Here is a 21183-nt window from a genome sequence, read left to right on the forward strand (position 1 = left end):
GTTTTTTTGAAATTTTTTTTTTTCCGGCATCAAGATCACACGAAAATATGAACATTTAGAAGAGACACCTCGTGATGAATGTTATTATTTAGGCGGGAAAACGATCGACAAAAATAACATTCAATATAATATTGTTCGTCAAGAATATGAACGTTTTTTTTCCATGTTTTGTGAAGTAAAATTTAGCCCGATTTAGAGTTTAGGGTTTAGGGTTTAGGGTTTGGTGTTTTGGATTTATTCCATAAACCCAAAACACCAAACCCTAAACCCTAAACCCTAAACCATAAACCCTAAACTCTAAACCGTTCGTGTTAAAAACTCAATCTAAATTCTAAATCTAAATCCTAAATCTAAACCCTAAATCTAAACCCTAAACCCTAAATTTCTAAACCCTAATATCTAAACCCTATAAACCCTAATATCTAAACCCTAATATCTAAACCCCAATAGCTAAAACCTCAAAATACGCTCGAAAAACACGTTAATTGTTATATATTACTTCTTCGAGCGTTTTTCCGCCAAAATAAAAACATTTATCAAAAAGTGTCTCTACTAAATGTTCATATTTTCATCTCATCTATAATGTTCGTGAACAAAGTTTTTTCAAAAAACGAAAAAAAAAAAGTTTTTGCTTCCCTCCGCTTCCCCCCGAATGGTTACTTCCCTCTTGATCCTACCACTATATATATATATATATATATATATATATATATATATATATATATATATATATATATATATATTATTAAATTAAGATTAAGATCCATATATTATGCTAAAGTCAAAACTTAAATGTCAAAATAAAGTATAGGTTGTGATTGTGGGCTACCATAGGTTGTGATTAGCGGAGGAAAACCACGGGAACAGGGGCTCCATATACTGTGGTCGTAGCCCACTATTTTCACACCATGTATAAATTAGAATTTATATATTAGAAATATAAAATATTACTAAAATATACTCTTTGTAATAATTTATTGTAAGTATTCAGTTTTTTTTTTTTTTTTTTTTTTTTAAGGCTAAAAAAGAGACTTGAATTAAATTGAAACGAACTTCATCACAACGATGAAGATACAAAGCACATTACAATGACAGAGTAAAAAACTCTGTCCATACCATAAACTTACAATTTGAGAGAGAAACTAAAAACATAATAAAGATGGGTTGTGGTCCCAAACATAAAATTGAGACCCATTGCAAAGTATAAGAATTGTAGCCCAAAGAAAAGTCTTGAACTTTATGTTGCGAACCAAAACCGAACGACACATGAACTTCCGATTGAATATAAAAGTCTTGAGTTTAAGATTTGTAGCCCAAAGAAAAGTCTTCGAGCTTTATGTTGTGGGCCTTCCCATGTGAACTCATCAATTGAAAGACTTTGAATAACAATGTTAGCTCATAAAGGAAGCAATCCAATGTATACGTGACCAAGCTTGAAATAACGAAAAGAAATCTAATCTCCAAATCGAAAGAAGACCTCCCGACCTTCCACTAGCTTCCACTTGAATTGAATCGAAGGCATAGTGTTTCCAAATCTCATTTAAAATAGGTTGTGCAACTACCTTTACCATAGTTTATTGTAAGTATTCAGTTTTAGTATTTCCTAAATTAATTGTTCACTAGAAAAGAAATAAAAAAATTAGGTTATATTATGCACTTAATGTTAATTTATGTGAATATGATCAAAAGAGAGAAAAAATAAGGATACAATTGAAAAATTAAAAAGAATATACATGTGACGACCCGGAAATTTCCGACCAAATTTAAACCTAACCTTTATATGTTTCCGACACGATAAGCAGAATTTGTAATGTTGAATATCAAAAAGTTTGGAACTACATTCATGTAATCAGTTACCCTTTGACCGTGTTCGACAATTCACGAACAATTATGTGTATATAGATATGTATATATAATATATAATAACTGAAAATATTAACAAAGTATTTGATATATATGATACTTTACATGAACGTATTTGTTTCGATATATTTATCGATAGAATTAAGAGATAATATCAAATGATTGAATTATCAGATACATTATGATATGATTACGGGCCAATGTTATGAGGTCCACTATGATTTAAGAAATCTATTCTTTTTGACAATATTCGGAAAATGGTAAAGTGATCTATAAGTAAGAACGTGGAGTGTAAATAACTTAGATGTTGGATATCGACAAGTTAAGTAACTCGACATTTTTCATTAAGATGATTTCATACGTTTATTAAACCTTTGGACTTTATCCCATGCTTCACCAACAGACTGTAATTTAAAAACTTGAAACCTATTATGAATATATATAATTCTACTTTTCTAAAATGTTTTATGATATAACGATTTAAATTAATATTAAATATATTTATACGCGTATTATACGTACATAGTTTTATACTTTTACTATACTTTAACTTTACCTTTACTTTACTTTTACTTTACTTTAACTTTAATAATTTACTTTAATAATTCACTTTAATAATTCACTTTAATAATTCATACTTTAATAATTCACTTTAATAATTCAAAAATCTATTATAAATAGAATTCAATTGGTTTCATTATTTCATAGAAACTTGACAATATATTTCTCTAAACTCTCTCAATCGAATTACATATATATATTTACTTAGTATTATTTCAAGGTATTATTAGTATACTTAAAATACTACGACGGAGTTATATTCAGACGATTTCAAAATAAGTTTTCAAACGGGATAGAGCTAAGGAAATTATGGGTTATAGCTATGGAGGTTATGGGTATTGTTCGAGGGTATTGCTCGTGAGGTCAACCTAACGTTTATCATTTTCGTTGCGTCTACGTACTTTCCTGCAATATTGAATCACAATATTGATACGTGAGCATTCATATCTTAGCTTTTATATATTAATAGTGTATCCCTGACTAGTGCTCGAGTATATATGATTATGCATGTTTGTATGCTTAGTTTAGTCGTTAAATAGTTTATGATAAATCACGAATTTGATACATATGCTACTGAGATAAGGTATATGATATGCATGTCGTTGAAAAGCTAAAGAAAATTTAATAACTTTTCATTTAGAAATCGTGTGGGTTCGATGAACGGATTAAAAGATATGGTCAACTGAATTATTATTAATTTTAATATTATTATTAAAACGATTATTATAATTGTTATCGGTTGATGTTATTACTAAAATTTTCTTTATTACTAAAAATTAATATTTTTATTGAAACTATCATTTTATTATTTTTATCATTATTAATTATTATTATTATCAATATTATTTAATCAAATAAATATGCGTACAAAGATATTTTTACCACACGTAATATAATTACATTAATAATACATACCACTATATTTTTATGATATTAAGTGAATTTTATAAATTTTATTACTTGAGATATATAAAAGTATATTTTTATCATATATGAATTTAAATATAAATTTTTATTTATTAATAAATGACTTGTATTATTTAGTATAATAAGATCTGATAAATATATTTAAATATATAAAACGACTATATATAAGTTATATAATAAACATGTATAGATTTTGGAAGTCATTTTGGGTCAAGTTGACTTTTGTTGACTTTTGCATGTTGGTCTCGAGCATTAGGATTGTGATACACTACGACTTGACCTAAATTGTTAGACAGATATTGACCAACATATAAATATATATACTTAATATAGGTTCGTGAATCCGAGACAAACCCTGCACTTGTTCAGTGCCGTCATATACATAATTGCTACGAAATACAGTATTGTGAGTTTCATTTGCTCCCTTTTTAATTGCTTTTGCAATATATATTTTTGGGCTGAGAATACATGCGCTGTATTATAAATGTTTTACGAAATAGATACAAGCACTAAAACTAATTCTACGTGGGTTTAAACCAGAAATATACCCTTAGCTTGGTAACATTAAACTACTTGTCTATGTACGGTAGGCGCGAATCCTAAAGATAGATCTATTGGGCCTGACAAACCCCCTCCTGACTATGGGATGCTTTAGTACTTCGAGGTTATATTAAACACACCTGATCTGGTGTACTTCAGAGGGTAAAACATGAACGTTAAGGCTTGTTACCGGGTGCCTACAACTTATAGAATACTTTTATACACTTGCGAGTGTACATATATTTATAAACAGAAATCTTGTGGTCTATTACTATTACGGAAATGATTGATTATGATAAACTAATGAACTCACCAACCTTTTGGTTGACACTTTAAAGCATGTTTATTCTCAGGTATTAAAGAAATCTTCCGCTGTGCATTAGCTCATTTTAAGGATATTACTTGGAGTCATTCATGACATACTTTGAAAGACGTTGCATTCGAGTCGTTGAGTTCATCAAGATTAATATTAAGTCAATTATAGTTGGATGTAATATGAAATGGTATGCATGCCGTCAGTTTTAGATGTAAAGAAAGTTTGTCTTTTAAAAACGAATGCAATGTTTGTAAAACGTATCATATAGAGGTCAAATACCTCGCGATGTAATCAACTATTGTGAATCGTTTATAATGTATATGAACGGGTCCTTTCAATACAGTACTTTGATAAATTTTCTTAAATTGTGTATTTTTTGTCTGGAAACAATTAATATGAGACGGAGGAAGTATATATTAATGAAATCGTGAAAAATAAATACGAAGGTGAATAAATAAATACGGCGTAAAACATTTTCCAAGTCCGAATACTACTCATAATGGGTTTAGAATACTACTAGGTATTAAGAGGACTTCCCATTTCATTCTCATCGGGTCCGTTAACGCTCTTTAGCCACTCACGAAAATAGGCACCAACTTGTTAACGATTCCGCCAGTTGTAACAACCCGTCCTAATCCATAAGAACGAATACAATAACATATGATTACATCGCGAGGTATTTGACCTCTATATGATACATTTTACAAACATTGCATTTGTTTTAAAAGACAAACTTTCTTTTCATCGAAAGTTGACAGACATGCATACCATTTCATAATATCCAACTATAAATGATCTAATCTGTCATTTACTTAATCATAATCTTTACTGAACTCAACGACTTGAATGCAATGTCTTTTGAAATATGCCATGAATAATTCCAAGTAATATCTTTAAAATGAGCAAATGCACAGCGGAAGATTTCTTTCAATCCTGAGAATAAACATGCTTTAAAGTGTCAATCAAAAGGTTGGTGAGTTCATTAGTTTATCATAATCGATCATTTTCATCATTTTAATAGACCACAAGATTTTCATTTCCATTTATCATAAATATACGTCCCAACTGAAATGTCCCGTTCATATCGATTATAAATGTTCCATATTAATTGATTTCGTTGAGAGGTTTTGACCTCTATATGAGACGTTTTTCAAAGACTGCATTCAATTTTAAAACAAAACATAACCTTTAAAATATTACGACGATTATCAAATAATGATAATCTAAAATATAGCGTTTTTCACATGACCATTACATAATGGTTTACAATAATATTACACATCAACATAAGTCTTCGAATGCAGTTTTTAAACAATATTATACAAGCATGGACTCCAAATCTTGTCCTTAATTTAGTATGCAACAGCGGAAGCTCTTAATAATCACCTGAGAATAAACATGTTTAAAACGTCAACAAAATTGTTGGTGAGTTATAGGTTTAACCTACATATTATTAAATCATAATAATAGACCACAAGATTTCATTTTTATAACACATCTCTTATCAGGCATTTAGCAAACTGCATAGAGATAAAAATCATTCATATGTTGAACACCTGGTAACCGACGTTAACTTAATGCATAGAATATCCCCAAAACAGAACCTCTCGTCTGTATAATAATCTCGAAGTACTAAACCATCCATAACCTGAATGGAGGTTGTTAAGCCCAATAGATCTATCTTTAGGATTCGCGTCAATTAGGGGCCATTTCCCTAATTCTTAGGCTACCAGACTTGAAGGGCGATATTCGGTTTAATAATCCAACCATAGAATGTAGTTTTGCGTACTTGTGTCTATTTTGTAAAACATTTATAAAGCTGCATGTATTCTCATCCCAAAATATTAGATTTTAAAAATGGGACTATAACTCACTTTCACATATTTTTACTTCGTCAGGAAGTAAGACTTTGCCACTGGTCGATTCACTAACCTATAACAAATATGTACATATATATCAAAGTATGTTCAAAATATATTTACAACATATTTAATACGTTTTACTGTTTTAAGTTTATTAAGTCAGCTGTCCTCGTTAGTAATCTACAACTAGTTGTCCATAGTTAGATGTACAGAAATAAATCGATATATATATATATATATATATATATATATATATATATATATATATATATATATATATATATATATATATATATATATATATATATATATATATATATATCTTGAATCAATCCACGACCCAGTGTATACACATCTCAGGCTAGATCACAACTCAAAGTATATATATTTTTGGAATCAACCTCAACCTTGTATAGCTAACTCTAACATTACTGCATATAGAGTGTCTATGGTTGTTCCAAATAATATATATACATGGGTCGATATGATATGTCAAAACATTTGCATACGTGTCTATGATATCCCAAGATTACATAATATATTAGAATACATGTATAATACAATATGAGTTAGCTAGGATATGATTAATATAGATTTGTTACCAATTTTCACGTAGTTACAACAAGCAAAAATATCCAATCTTGTTTACCCATAACTTCTTCGTTTTAAATCCGTTTTGAGTGAATCAAGTTGCTATGGTTTCATATTGAACTTAAGTTTATGAATCTAAACAGAAAAAATATAAGTTTATAGTTAGAAATACAGGTTACAAGTCGTTTTTGTAAAGGTAGTCATTTCAGTCGAAAGAACGACGTCTAGATGACCATTTTGGAAAACATACTTTCACTTTGGGTTTAACCATGATTTTTGGATATAGTTTCATGTTCATAAGAAAAATCACTTTCCCAGAAGAACAAATTTCAAATCAAAGTTTATCATAGTTTTTAATTAACTAACCCAAAACAGCCCGCGGTGTTACTACGACGGCGTATATTCAGTTTTACGGTGTTTTTCGTGTTTTTCTTGTTTTCAGGTTTTAAATCATTAAGTTAGCATATCATATAGATATAGAATATGTGTTTAGTTGATTTTAAAAGTCAAGTTATAAGGATTAACTTTTGTTTGCGAACAAGTTTAGAATTAACTAAACTATGTTCTAGTGATTACAAGTTTAAACCTTCGAATAAGGTAGTTTTATATATATGAATCGAATGATGTTATGAACATCATTACTACCTCAGGTTTTGTGGATAAACCTACTGGAAATGAGAAAAATATATCTAGCTTCAAAGGATCCTTGGATGGCTTGAAAGTTCTTGAAGCAGAATCATGACACGAAAACAAGTTCAAGTAAGATTTCCACTCGAAATAAGATTGTTATAGTTATAGAAATTGAATCAAAGTTTGAATATGAGTATTACCTTGTATTAGAAAGATATCTTACTGTAAATAAGAAAGATTTCTTGAGGTTGGATGATAACTTTACAAGATTGAAAGCTAGCAAACTTGAAAGTATTCTTGATTTTATGAAACTAGAAGTTATAGAATTTATGAAGAACACTTAGAACTTGAAGATAGAACTTGAGAGAGATGAATTAGATGAAGAAAATTGAAGAATGAAAGTGTTTGTAGGTGTTTTTGGTCGTTGGTATATGGATTAGATATAAAGGATGTGTAATTTTATTTACATGTAAATAAGTCATGAATGATTACTAATGTTTTTGTAATTTTATGAGATATTTCATGCTAGTTGCCAAATGATGGTTCCTACATGTGTTAGGTGACTCACATGGTCTGCTAAGAGCTGATAATTGGAGTGTATATACCAATAGTACATACATCTAAAAGCTGTGTATTGTACGAGTACGAATACGGGTGCATACGAGTAGAATTGTTGATGAAACTGAACGAGGATGTAATTGTAAGCATTTTTGTTAAGTAGAAGTATTTTGATAAGTGTCTTGAAGTCTTTCAAAAGTGTATGAATACATATTAAAACTCTACATGTATATACATTTTAACTGAGTCGTTAAGTCATCGTTAGTCGTTACATGTAAGTGTTGTTTTGAAACCTTTAGGTTAACGATCTTGTTAAATGTTGTTAACCCATTGTTTATTATATCAAATGAGATGTTAAATTATTACATTATCATGATATCATGATGTATTAATATATCTTAATATGATATATATACATTAAATGTCGTTACAACGATAATCGTTACATATATGTCTCGTTTCGAAATCATTAAGTTAGTAGTCTTGTTTTTACATATGTAGTTCATTGTTAATATACATAATGATATGTTTATTTTTCATAATATCATGTTAACTATATATATATATATATATATATATATATATATATATATATATATATATATATATATATATATATATATATATATATATATATATATATATCCATATATATATGTCATCATATAGTTTTTACAAGTTTTAACGTTCGTGAATCACCGGTCAACTTGGGTGGTCAATTGTCTATATGAAACCTATTTCAATTAATCAAGTCTTAACAAGTTTGATTGCTTAACATGTTGGAAACACTTAATCATGTAAATATCAATTTCATTTAATTTATATAAACATGGAAAAGTTCGGGTCACTACAGTACCTACCCGTTAAATAAATTTCGTCCTGAAATTTTAAGCAGTTGGAGGTGTTGACGTATCTTCTGGAAATAAGTGCGGGTATTTCTTCTTCATCTGATCTTCTCGCTCCCAGGTGAACTCGGGTCCTCTACGAGCATTTCATCGAACCTTAACAATTGGTATCTTGTTTTGTTTAAGTCTTTTAACCTCACGATCCATTATTTCGACGGGTTCTTCGATGAATTGAAGTTTTTCGATGATTTGAATTTCGTCTAACGGAATAGTGAGATCTTTTTTAGCAAAACATTTCTTCAAATTCGAGACGTGAAAGGTATTATGTACATTGGCGAGTTGTTGAGGTAATTCAAGTCGGTAGGCTACTGGTCCGACACGATCTAAAATCTTGAATGGTCCAATGTATCTTGGATTTAGTTTTCCCCGTTACCAAATCGAACAATGCCTTTCCAAGGCGAAACCTTAAGCATGACCATCTCCCCAATTTCAAATTCTATATCTTTCCTTTTAAGGTCCGCGTAGCTCTTTTGTCGACTCTGAACGGTTTTCAACCGTTGTTGAATTTGGATGATTTTCTCTGTAGTTTCTTGGATTATCTCCGGACCCATAATCTGTCTATCCCCCAATTCATTCTAACAAATTGGAGATCTGCACTTTCTACCATAAAGTGCTTCGAACGGTGCCATTTCGATACTCGAGTGGTAACTGTTGTTGTAGGAAAATTCTGCTAATGGTAGATGTCGATCCCAACCGTTTCCAAAATCAATAACACATGCTCGTAGCATGTCTTCAAGAGTCTGTATCGTCCTTTCGCTCTGCCCATCGGTTTGTGGATGATAGGCAGTACTCATGTCTAGACGAGTTCCCAATGCTTGTTGTAATGTCTGCCAAAACCTTAAAACAAATCTGCCATCTCTATCAGAGATAATAGAGATTGGTATTCCATCTCTAGAGACAACTTCCTTCAAGTATAATCTCGCCAACTTCTCCATTTTATCATCTTCTCTCATTGGCAGAAAGTGTGCTGACTTGGTGAGACGATCGACTATTACCCAAATAGTATCATAACCACTTGCAGTCCTTGGCAATTTAGTAATGAAATCCATGGTAATGTTTTCCCATTTCCATTCCGGGATTTCGGTTTGTTGAAGTAGACCTGATGGTTTCTGATGTTCAGCTTTGACCTTAGAACACGTCAAACATTCTCCTACGTATCTAGCAATATCAACTTTCGTACCCGGCCACCAAAAGTGTTTCTTGAGATCTTTGTACATCTTCCCTGCTCCGAGATGTATTGAATATCTGGTTTCATGTGCTTCCTTAAGTACCTTTTCTCTCACATCTCCAAACTTTGGTACGTAAATTCTTTCAGCCCTATATCGGGTTCCGTCTTCCCGAGTATTAAGATGTTTCTCCGATCCTCTGGGTATTTCATTCTTCAAATTCCCTTCTTTTACAACTCCCTGTTGCGCCTCCTTTATTTGAGTAGTAAGGTTAGTACGAATAATTATATTCATAGCTTTTACTCGAATGGGTTCTCTGTCCTTTCTGCTCAAGGCGTCGGCTACCACATTTGCCTTCCCCAGGTGGTAACGAATCTCAAATTCGTAATCATTCAACAATTCAATCCACCCACGCTGCCTCATATTCAGTTGTTTCTGATTAAATATGTGTTGAAGACTTTTGTGGTCGGTATATATAATACTTTTGACCCCATATAAGTAGTGCCTCCAAGTCTTTAATGCAAAAACAACTGCGCCTAATTCCAAATCATACGTCGTATAATTATGCTCGTGAATCTTCAATTTTCTAGACGCATAAGCAATTACCTTCGTTCGTTGCATTAATACACAACCGAGACCTTGCTTTCTGGCATCACAATATATCACAAAATCATCATTCCCTTCAGGTAATGATAATATAGGTGCCGTAGTTAACTTTTTCTTCAATAATTGAAACGCTTTCTCTTGTTCATCCTTCCATTAATATTTCTTCCCTTTATGCGTTAATGCAGTCAAGGGTTTTGCTATTTTGGAAAAATCTTGGATGAATCTCCTGTAATAACCAGCCAGTCCTAAAAATTGGCGTATATGCTTAGGAGTTTTCGGGGTTTCCCACTTTTCAACGGTTTCAATCTTTGCCGGATCCACTTGAATACCTTCTTTGTTCACTATGTGACCGAGGAATTGAACTTCTTCCAACCAAAATGCACACTTTGAAAACTTAGCGTACAGTTTTTCTTTCGTCAACAACTCTAGCACTTTTCTCAAATGTTCTTCATGCTCTTGATCATTCTTTGAGTAAATAAGTATGTCATCGATGAAAACAATGACAAACTTGTCAAGGTATGGTCCACACACTCGGCTCATGAGGTCCATGAACACATCTGGTGCGTTAGTCAACCCAAACGGCATAACCATAAACTCGTAATGACCGTAACGCGTCCTGAAACCAGTCTTCGGAATATCATCCTCCTTCACCGGCATTTGATGATACCCAGAACGTAAATCGATCTTCGAATAAACCTACGAGCCTTGTAATTGATCAAATAAGTTGTCGATTCTCGGTAGTGGGTAACGATTCTTGATGGTAAGTTTGTTCAACTCTCGGTAGTCGATATACAACCTGAATGTACCATCCTTCTTTTTGACCAACAAAACAGGAGCTCCCCATGGTGATGTACTTGGTCGTATAAAACCACGCTCTAAAAGTTCTTATAATTGGCTTTGGAGTTCCTTCATTTCGCTGGGTGCAAGTCTGTATGGAGCACGAGCTATTGGTGCAGCTCCTGATACGAGATCTATTTGAAATTCAACAGATCGGTGTGGAGGCAGTCCCGGTAATTCTTTCGGAAATACATCGGGAAATTCTTTTGCGACGGGAACATCATTGATGTTCTTTTCTTCGGTTTGTACTTTCTCGACATGTGCTAGAACAGCATAGCAAACTTTTCTTATTAGTTTTTGCGCCTTTAAATTACTAATAAGATTTAGCTTCGCATTGCTCTTTTCTCCGTACACCATTAAGGGATTTCCTTTTTCTCGTACAATGCGAATTGCATTTTTGTAACATACGATTTCTGCTCTCTCCTTTTTCAACCAATCCATACCGATTATCACATCAAAACCCCCTAACTCTACTGGTATCAAATCAATCTTAAATGTTTCGCTAACCAAATTAATTTCTCGATTCCGACATATATTATCTGCTGTAATTAATTTACCTTTTGCTAATTCGAGTAAAAATTTGTTATCCAAAGGCGTCAATGGACAACTTAGTTTAGCACAAAAATCTCTACTCATATAGCTTCTATCCGCACCCGAATCAAATAAAACATAAGCAGATTTATTTTCAATAATAAACGTACCCGTAACAAGCTCCGGGTCTTCCTGCGCTTCTGCCGTATTAATATTGAAAACTCTTCCGCGACCCTGCCCACTAGTATTCCCCTTATTCGGGCAATTTCTACTAATGTGGCCAAATTTTCCACATGCAAAGCAAACTATGGCGACATTATCTGTTCCGACATTATTTGTTCTTTAAATTCTGTTAAACTTTGGTCTGTAGGCCTCACACTTTGCCGCACTATGATCATTTCTTCTACACCTAGTGCAAAATGTCGTGCAGAACCCCTGGTGATTCTCTTCACACCTTTAGCATGACTATTTTTGGTTTTTGTTGCCATTGTTGTTATTGAGATTGTTGTTGGGATTGTTATTGTTGCTATTGTTGTTGTTGTTATTGTTGTTGGGACGGTTATTGTAGTTGTTGTTAGGACGTTTGTTGAAGTTGTTGTTGCGATTGATGTTGCGGTTGTTGGGATAGTTATTGCGATTGTGGTTGTGGTTGTTGTTGTTGTATTGGTGACTCTTGTCATTGGTTTCTTTCCACTTTCTCTTGACTTGTTTCATGTTAGCCTCTTCAGTCGTCTGCTCTTTAATCCTTCCTTCAATCTGGTTCACTAATTTGTGAGCCATTCGACTTGCCTTTTGTATGGAGGTGGGCTCGTGTGAACTCACATCTTCTTGAATCCTTTCCGGTAACCCTTTTACAAATGCGTCGATCTTCTCTTCTTCGTCTTCGAACGTTCTGGGGAACAATAGGCACAATTCGGTGAATTGTCATTCGTATGTGGTGATATCGAAACCTTGCGTTCGTAATCCTCTAAGCTCTACCTTGAGCATGTTGACCTCGTTTCTGGGACGATACTGCTCGTTCATCAATTGCTTGAATGCTGACCACGGTAGTGCGTAAGCATCATCTTGTCCTACCTGCTCGAGATAGGTATTCCACCATGTTAGCGCCGTACCTGTGAAGGTATGCGTAGCGTACTTTACTTTGTCTTCTTCAGTACATTTACTTATGGCAAACACCGATTCAACCTTCTCGGTCCACCGTTTCAATCCAATTGGACCCTCGGTTCCATCAAATTCCAAAGGTTTGCAGGCATTGAATTCTTTGTAGGAGCATCCTACACGATTTCTTGTGAAATTAGTTCCACTGCTAGATCCAGAGTTATTGTTATTTTGCATCGCAACCTGTACTGCGGCTATGTTTGCTGCAAGGAGAACACGGAAGTCTTCCTCGCTCATGTTCAAATTCTGACGAGTCGCCGGTGCCATTTCCTTCAAAAATAGCCCAAAAGAATTAAGTTAATCATATAGAATTTTGAGAGTAGTCAATAGTATTTCGTAGCATAGTATGAACTTATTTATAAAAGCTTTTTCTTCATATTAGCATTTTATAGTTTTTAATTCGGGTACTACCTACCCGTTAAGTTCATACTTAGTAGCTAATATACAATTCAACTACTACAATTTCGTATGAAAAACTGATTATAATAATATATCACATACAAATATTCTTCAAACTTATAACTTCGCTATATTACATATAACATGAAATATAGTACACTTTGACACAGGACAGTTTTGAAGATAAATCTAGTTAATACGCAAGTTGTTCAGCAAAGGAAATAAAGACACGTAATTCATAAGTCCAGAAACAAGTCATGCATTCTGGTTTTACTAAGACTACTTCCCATCCTTGGTCTTGTGAAAAATAACCGTTATGACCATTGGCTAGGCAGCATGTTGTAATGTCGTCAAAAGAACGAGGGTTTCGTAATGTCCAACAGCCCTGTAATAATCTAAAAACCTTGTTTCTCACCCCAACTACTGAATCCGTCACTTGTGGGAAGGTTTTATTTAAAAGTTGCAATCCGATGTTCTTTTTCTCACTTTGGTAAGAAGCGAACATCACTAACCCGTAAGCATAACATGCTTCTTTATATTGCATGTTAGAATCTCTTTCTAATTCACGAAATCCTATGTTGGGATATGTTGAGTCAAAATAGGTTCTTAACCCGTAGCGTAAAATTGCATTTGGGTTCCCCGCATTTAACGCTTTAAAGAAAACACGGCGTAACTTACGGTCTCCCCAATGTGATATACCCCACCTATCAAAGGAAAGCCTTTTATAAACTAAGGCATTTCTGGAAAGTCTTTCAAATGTTTGACAAGTTAATTTTGCCATAACTAATTGTGCTGATGAATTCTGACCGACTCTAGACAAGATTTCATCAATCATATCCTCTGGTAGGTCTTCTAAAATATTCGGTTGTCTACCCTTAACCTCCATTTTTTTTATACTGTAAAAATAGACGAGGGTTAGATTCATAAAAGATAATTAACAAAAAATTCAAGCAATTTTTACATTTATCATAAAAGCACAAGCACACTATATTACATATATTACACAACATGATTACAACTCTTTAATCCGACTCACTCATTTCTTCTTCTTCGGACTTGATTCGTTTTGCTAATTTCCTAGGGATATATGGTGCTCCCCTAATACGAGCTGTCGTTTTCCACAATGGTGTAGAAAAACCTGGTGGTTTAGAGGTTCCCGGGTTATTGTTACAATTTAGGAAATACGGATGTTGCTGATACATATAAAGTTTATCGGGGTTAGAATCGGGTTTCTCTATTTTTATACCTTTTCCCTTATTATTTTCTTTTGCTTTATTAAATTGGGTCGAGGTAATTTCTATAACATCATCGGAATCCTCATCGGGATGCGATTCATCAGAAAATTGGTAATCTTCCAAATATTTTGCTTCCTCGGCCGAAACACCATTGACCATTATTAACTTTGGTCCGTTGGTTGAGGATTTTCTTTTATTAAATCGATTTACTGTAGGTATCAATATTTCTTCCTCCGGAACCTCTTCTTCTTCCGGTTCCTCTTCTTCTGGTTCCTCCTCTTCTGGTTCTTCTTCGGGAATTTGTGAATCTTCCCAAAATATATTCGACTCTTCATTATTATTAGGTGAGTCGATGGGATTTGTACTAGAGGTAGACATCTATCACGCAATATCAAACACGTTAAGAGATTAATATATCACATAATATTTACATGTTACAATTTGTAGTTTCCAACAAAAAAATATTAAGCAATCATTTTTAAAGAAAACAGGTCGAAGTCCAGATTCACTAATGCATCCTAACAAACTCAATAAGACACACTAATGCAAATTTTCTGGTTCTCTAAAACCAACGCTTTGATACCAACTGAAATGTCCCGTTCATATCGATTATAAACGTTCCATATTAATTGATTTCGTTGCGAGGTTTTGACCTCTATATGAGACGTTTTTTAAAGACTGCATTCGATTTTAAAACAAACCATAACCTTTAAAATATTAAGACGATTATCAAATAATGATAATCTAAAATATAGCGTTTTTCACACGACCATTACATAATGGTTTACAATAATATTACACATCAACATAAGTCTTCGAATGCAGTTTTTAAACAATATTATACAAGCATGGACTCCAAATTTTGTCCTTAATTTAGTATGCAACAGCGGAAACTCTTAATAATATCCTGAGAATAAACATGCTTAAAACGTCAACAAAATTGTTGGTGAGTTATAGGTTTAACCTACATATTATTAAATTATAATAATAGACCACAAGATTTCATTTTTATAACACATCTCTTATCAGACATTTCGCAAATTGCATAGAGATAAAAATCATTCATATGTTGAACACCTGGTAACCGACATTAACTTAATGCATAGAATATCCCCAAAACAGAATCTCTCGTCTGTATAATAATCTCGAAGTACTAAATCATCCATAACCTGAATGGGGGTTGTTAAGCCCAATAGATTTATCTTTTGGATTCGCGTCAATTAGGGGCCATTTCCCTAATTCTTAGGCTATCAGACTTGAAGGGCGATATTCGGTTTAATAATCTAACCATAGAATGTAGTTTTGCGTACTTGTGTCTATTTTGTAAAACATTTATAAAGCTACATGTATTCTCATCCCAAAATATTAGATTTTAAAAGTGGGACTATAACTCACTTTCACAGATTTTTACTTCGTCGGGAAGTAAGACTTGGCCACTAGTCGATTCATGAACCTATAACAAATATGTACATATATATCAAAGTATGTTCAAAATATATTTACAACATTTTTAATACGTTTTACTGTTTTAAGTTTATTAAGTCAGCTGTCCTCGTTAGTAACCTACAACTAGTTGTCCACAGTTAGATGTACAGAAATAAATCGATATATATATATATATATATATATATATATATATATATATATATATATATATATATATATATATATATCTTGAATCAATCCACGACCCAGTGTATACACGTCTCAGGCTAGATCACAACTCAAAGTATATATATTTTTGGAATCAACCTCAACCCTGTATAGCTAACTCCAACATTACTGCATATAGAGTGTCTATGGTTGTTCCAAATAATATATATACATGGGTCGATATGATATGTCAAAACATTTGCATACGTTTCTATGGTATCCCAAGATTACATAATATATTAGAATACATGTATAATATAATATGAGTTAGCTAGGATATGATTAATATAGATTTGTTACCAATTTTCACGTAGTTACAACATGCAAAAATATCCAATCTTGTTTTACCCATAACTTCTTCGTTTTAAATCCGTTTTGAGTGAATAAAGTTTCTATGGTTTCATATTGAACTTAAGTTTATGAATATAAATAGAAAAAGTATAAGTTTATAGTCGAAAATACAGGTTACAAGTCATTTTTGTAAAGGTAGTCATTTCAGTCGAAAGAACGACGTCTAGATGACCATTTTGGAAAACATACTTCCACTTTGGGTTTAACCATGATTTTTGGATATAGTTTGATGTTCATAAGAAAAATCATTTTTCCAGAAGAACAAATTTTAAATCAAAGTTTATCATAGTTTTTAATTAACTAACCCAAAACAGCCCGCGGTGTTACTACGACGGCGTATATCCGGTTTTACGGTATTTTTTGTGTTTTCAGGTTTTAAATCATTAAGTTAGCATATCATATAGATATAGAACATGTGTTTAGTTGATTTTAAAAGTCAAGTTAGAAGGATTAACTTTTGTTTGCGAACAAGTTTAGAATTAACTAAACTATGTTCTAGTGATTACAAGTTTAAACCTTCGAATAAGGTAGTTTTATATATATGAATTGAATGATGTTATGAACATCATTACTACCTAAGGTTTTGTGGATAAACCTACTGGAAATGAGAAAAATATATCTAGCTTGAAAGGATCCTTGGATGGCTTGAAAGTTCTTGAAGCAGAATCATGACACGAAAACAAGTTCAAGTAAGATTTCCACTCGAAATAAGATTGTTATAGTTATAGAAATTGAATCATAGTTTGAATATGAGTATTACATTGTATTAGAAAGATATCTTACTGTAAATAAGAAAGATTTCTTGAGGTTGGATGATCACTTTACACGATTGGAAGTAAGCTAGCAAACTTGGAAGTATTCTTGATTTTATGAAACTAGAACTTATAGAATTTATGAAGAACACTTAGAACTTGAAGATAGAACTTGAGAGAGATGAATTAGATGAAGAAAATTGAAGAATGAAAGTGTTTTTAGGTGTTTTTGGTCGTTGGTATATGGATTAGATATAAAGGATGTGTAATTTTGTTTACATGTAAATAAGTCATGAATGATTACTAATGTTTTTGTAATTTCATGAGATATTTCATGCTAGTTGCCAAATGATGGTTCCCAAATGTGTTAGGTGACTCACATGGGCTGCTAAGAGCTGATAATTGGAGTGTATATACCAATAGTACATACATCTAAAAGCTGTGTATTGTACGAGTACGAATACGGGTGCATACGAGTAGAATTGTTGATGAAACTAAACGAGGATGTAATTGTAAGCATTTTTGTTAAGTAGAAGTATTTTGATAAGTGTCTTGAAGTCTTTCAAAAGTGTATGAATACATATTAAAACACTACATGTATATACATTTTAACTGAGTCGTTAAGTCATCGTTAGTCGTTACATGTAAGTGTTGTTTTGAAACCTTTAGGTTAACGATATTGTTAAATGTTGTTAACCCATTGTTTATTATATCAAATGAGATATTAAATTATTACATTATCATGATATCATGATGTATTAATATATCTTAATATGATATATTGTAACAACCCGTCCTAATCCTCCTGGACGAAGTCATCAACATTTGGTTCCATTGCAATGATCGATTCCAAGATATGTCCTTAACATGAGCAAATGCACAGCGGAAGACTTAATTCGTACCTGAGAATAACATGCTTTAAAACGTCAACATAAAGTTGGTGAGATATATAGGTTTGATGCTAGCAGCGTTATAACAATGGAACACAAGATTTTATATATAAACATTTTAATAAAAATATTCTAAGTGGTTGAGCACTTGGTAACCATACTTAACATTTAATCACGTCGCATATTCCCTTATTATGAAATCTTACTACACCGTACCAAGTGTAGTCACGAAACGAAGTACTGTGCAACCGTTGAATACTGGTCGTCCAGTCCGGTTGGGGTTGTCAGGCCCGATAGATCTATCAACAGGATTCGCGTTTACAATACCGCTGTAAATAACAGTTACCAAGCTACAGGGAAGTATGCCAGTGGTACAACTCAACGTAGAATATATTTTTCAGTTACTTGTGTCCATAGCGTAAAACATAAAATACATGTATTCTCATCCCGAAATATTTAGAGTTTAAAAGTGGGACTATATACTCACCATACTGTATTTTGTAGTAAAAATACATATAACATCATTGAACACGTATAAGGTTGGCCTCGGATTCACGAACCTATATCAGTAATATATATATTAGAACACATAATAAGCATGTAATGGTATTCAATCCAGTTTATATATTTATATATATAAAAATATATTACTTGTTAACAATATTAATGTATTTATTAATTCTACTGTTATATATATCTACATATGTTATTTTTAAATTAGTAAATTAGGTATACATATGATATATGTAATAAATATATTTCTATATAAATATCTTTTGTTTATAAAAATAATAATTTTAATGATACTACAATAATTTGTAATAATAATACCCTTAATAATAATAATTTTTATAAAAATGATAAGTTTAATAATAAGGAATACTAATACTAATAATTATTAAAAAAAATGGTTTTTCTAATAATTATACTAATACTTATGATGATAATAATAATAATAATAATAATAATGATAATTATGATAATGATTATAAATGTAATATTGGAAAACTACCTCAAAGAATAAGTTTCAAAAATATGTGCCCTTGCCCGGGCTTGAACCCATGACCTCGCGTTCCACACAACACACCCAACCACTTAACCATTGTTGCTTTGCTTATCAAATTACGAGTTTTATTTCTGTTATCACGAGTTTTGTTTTCATCATTTCCACTACTCACTACAACCATTAATCATTATACTTGTAACATCATTATGATCATCTCGACATCATACACCATCGTCTATATCGTACCACTATCATTACCATCATCGTTATCATCCTCTTAATTAGAACGATCCATATAAGCCTCGTAACACTTCATCATCACTATACCCTCGTTATATGAAACAATTGCAGCAGCAGGCCAACAAGTCACGGCCCAACTAAGAAATAAGATAGGGTGGCCCAACAACTAATCAAGGTTACAAATCCATTTAGGATCAAATGGCCCATTCATGAGGGAAAATGTATTAAGTCGACTAACACAGTGGGATCCGGTTTTCTCTATTTATATTTATATATTATTTTTTTTTTTTAAACAAGTGGGGTTAGTGCTTGGTAATTGCCAGCAATCAAGGAAAAAGAAAAGGATCTTGTGCATTATTTATCATTATCAACCAACCCATCCCACCTTCATCATTCACGTTTCCTCATCATCATCATTTCTTGTTTCATCCTCACATCTCGTAATCATTCTTCATGACAGTTTCGAACAGCAGGCTTCATCCATCGTTATTACACCACATCTACATCACTATATCATTTTATCATTTTCATATACTCATCTTCTTCGTGGGTTTCATGAAGGGGACGGTTGTGGTGATTTTAATCATCAACATCAGTGAGCATGAGTGTGTTTTTATATGATTTCGGGTGTAGCAAAATAGAAGTTGCAGGTGTGGTGGTGGCGGGTGTGAAGGTGTTGGTTGTGGTTTTGACGGAGGTGGTGACGTACTACGGTGGTCTAGTGGTGGTTGTCACATTAAACATAAATAAAAGTTGCTGCAGTAGCAGTTCAGTTTATAGAAGTGGAGGTTGATTTGTTGTTGACTAAAAGAAGGTTATAACAGTGGTGATGATTGACGAATGAATGTACATGATGTTCTTAAGTGAATTTGAAACAGAAATTAGTAGTAGCGGTTAGAGTGGGGTTTTTACAAGGTGGTGGCATATTGGTGATTCGAAGATGATGATTTTGGTGGTTGTTTTCGATGGTCTTGGTCTTTGTGTTGCACTCAGGACAGAAATAGAACCGATGTAACAACAGCTAGCAGCGAGAATGGTTTGGTTAAATTGCAAGTGATCGTTTATGGCTTATGGTGGTAATGGTTTTGTCTAGCAGGAACGAAGAGAAAGAGAGGTGTAAATAGAGAGTGAGATAACTGAATTACATCATGTATTTAAATCAAAAATAATATTGACAGAATATTTGTTTAAGAAATAAACAAACAGATATGTACAAACTTTAGATAGAAACGTGGAACTAAATTTGCTAATTTTTCCTAGATTAGATTCTTTTTGCAACCAGTTAAGGGACAAGAACAAATTCATAAATAGGTTTAAAAACGATAGCAAACAAATTACGTTATTTTATATATTTATATACATATATACGTATCATGTTTTCTGTATTTTCATTATATAACTTCTTTTATTAATTAGTAATTATAATTATAATAATACATTTAATATTCTAAATAATAATAAAAATTTTTAGTAATGTACTTGTATTAGCAATTGTATTATTATTAATGACATTGAATATAATATTTATATTTAGATATATATATATATACACACATATTTATTTACACCGTTGTTCCTGAATCGTCAGGCATGGTCACAGGGTAAC

Source organism: Rutidosis leptorrhynchoides, chromosome 1, assembly GCF_046630445.1.
Source record: "Rutidosis leptorrhynchoides isolate AG116_Rl617_1_P2 chromosome 1, CSIRO_AGI_Rlap_v1, whole genome shotgun sequence".
Taxonomy (NCBI): Eukaryota; Viridiplantae; Streptophyta; class Magnoliopsida; order Asterales; family Asteraceae; genus Rutidosis; species Rutidosis leptorrhynchoides.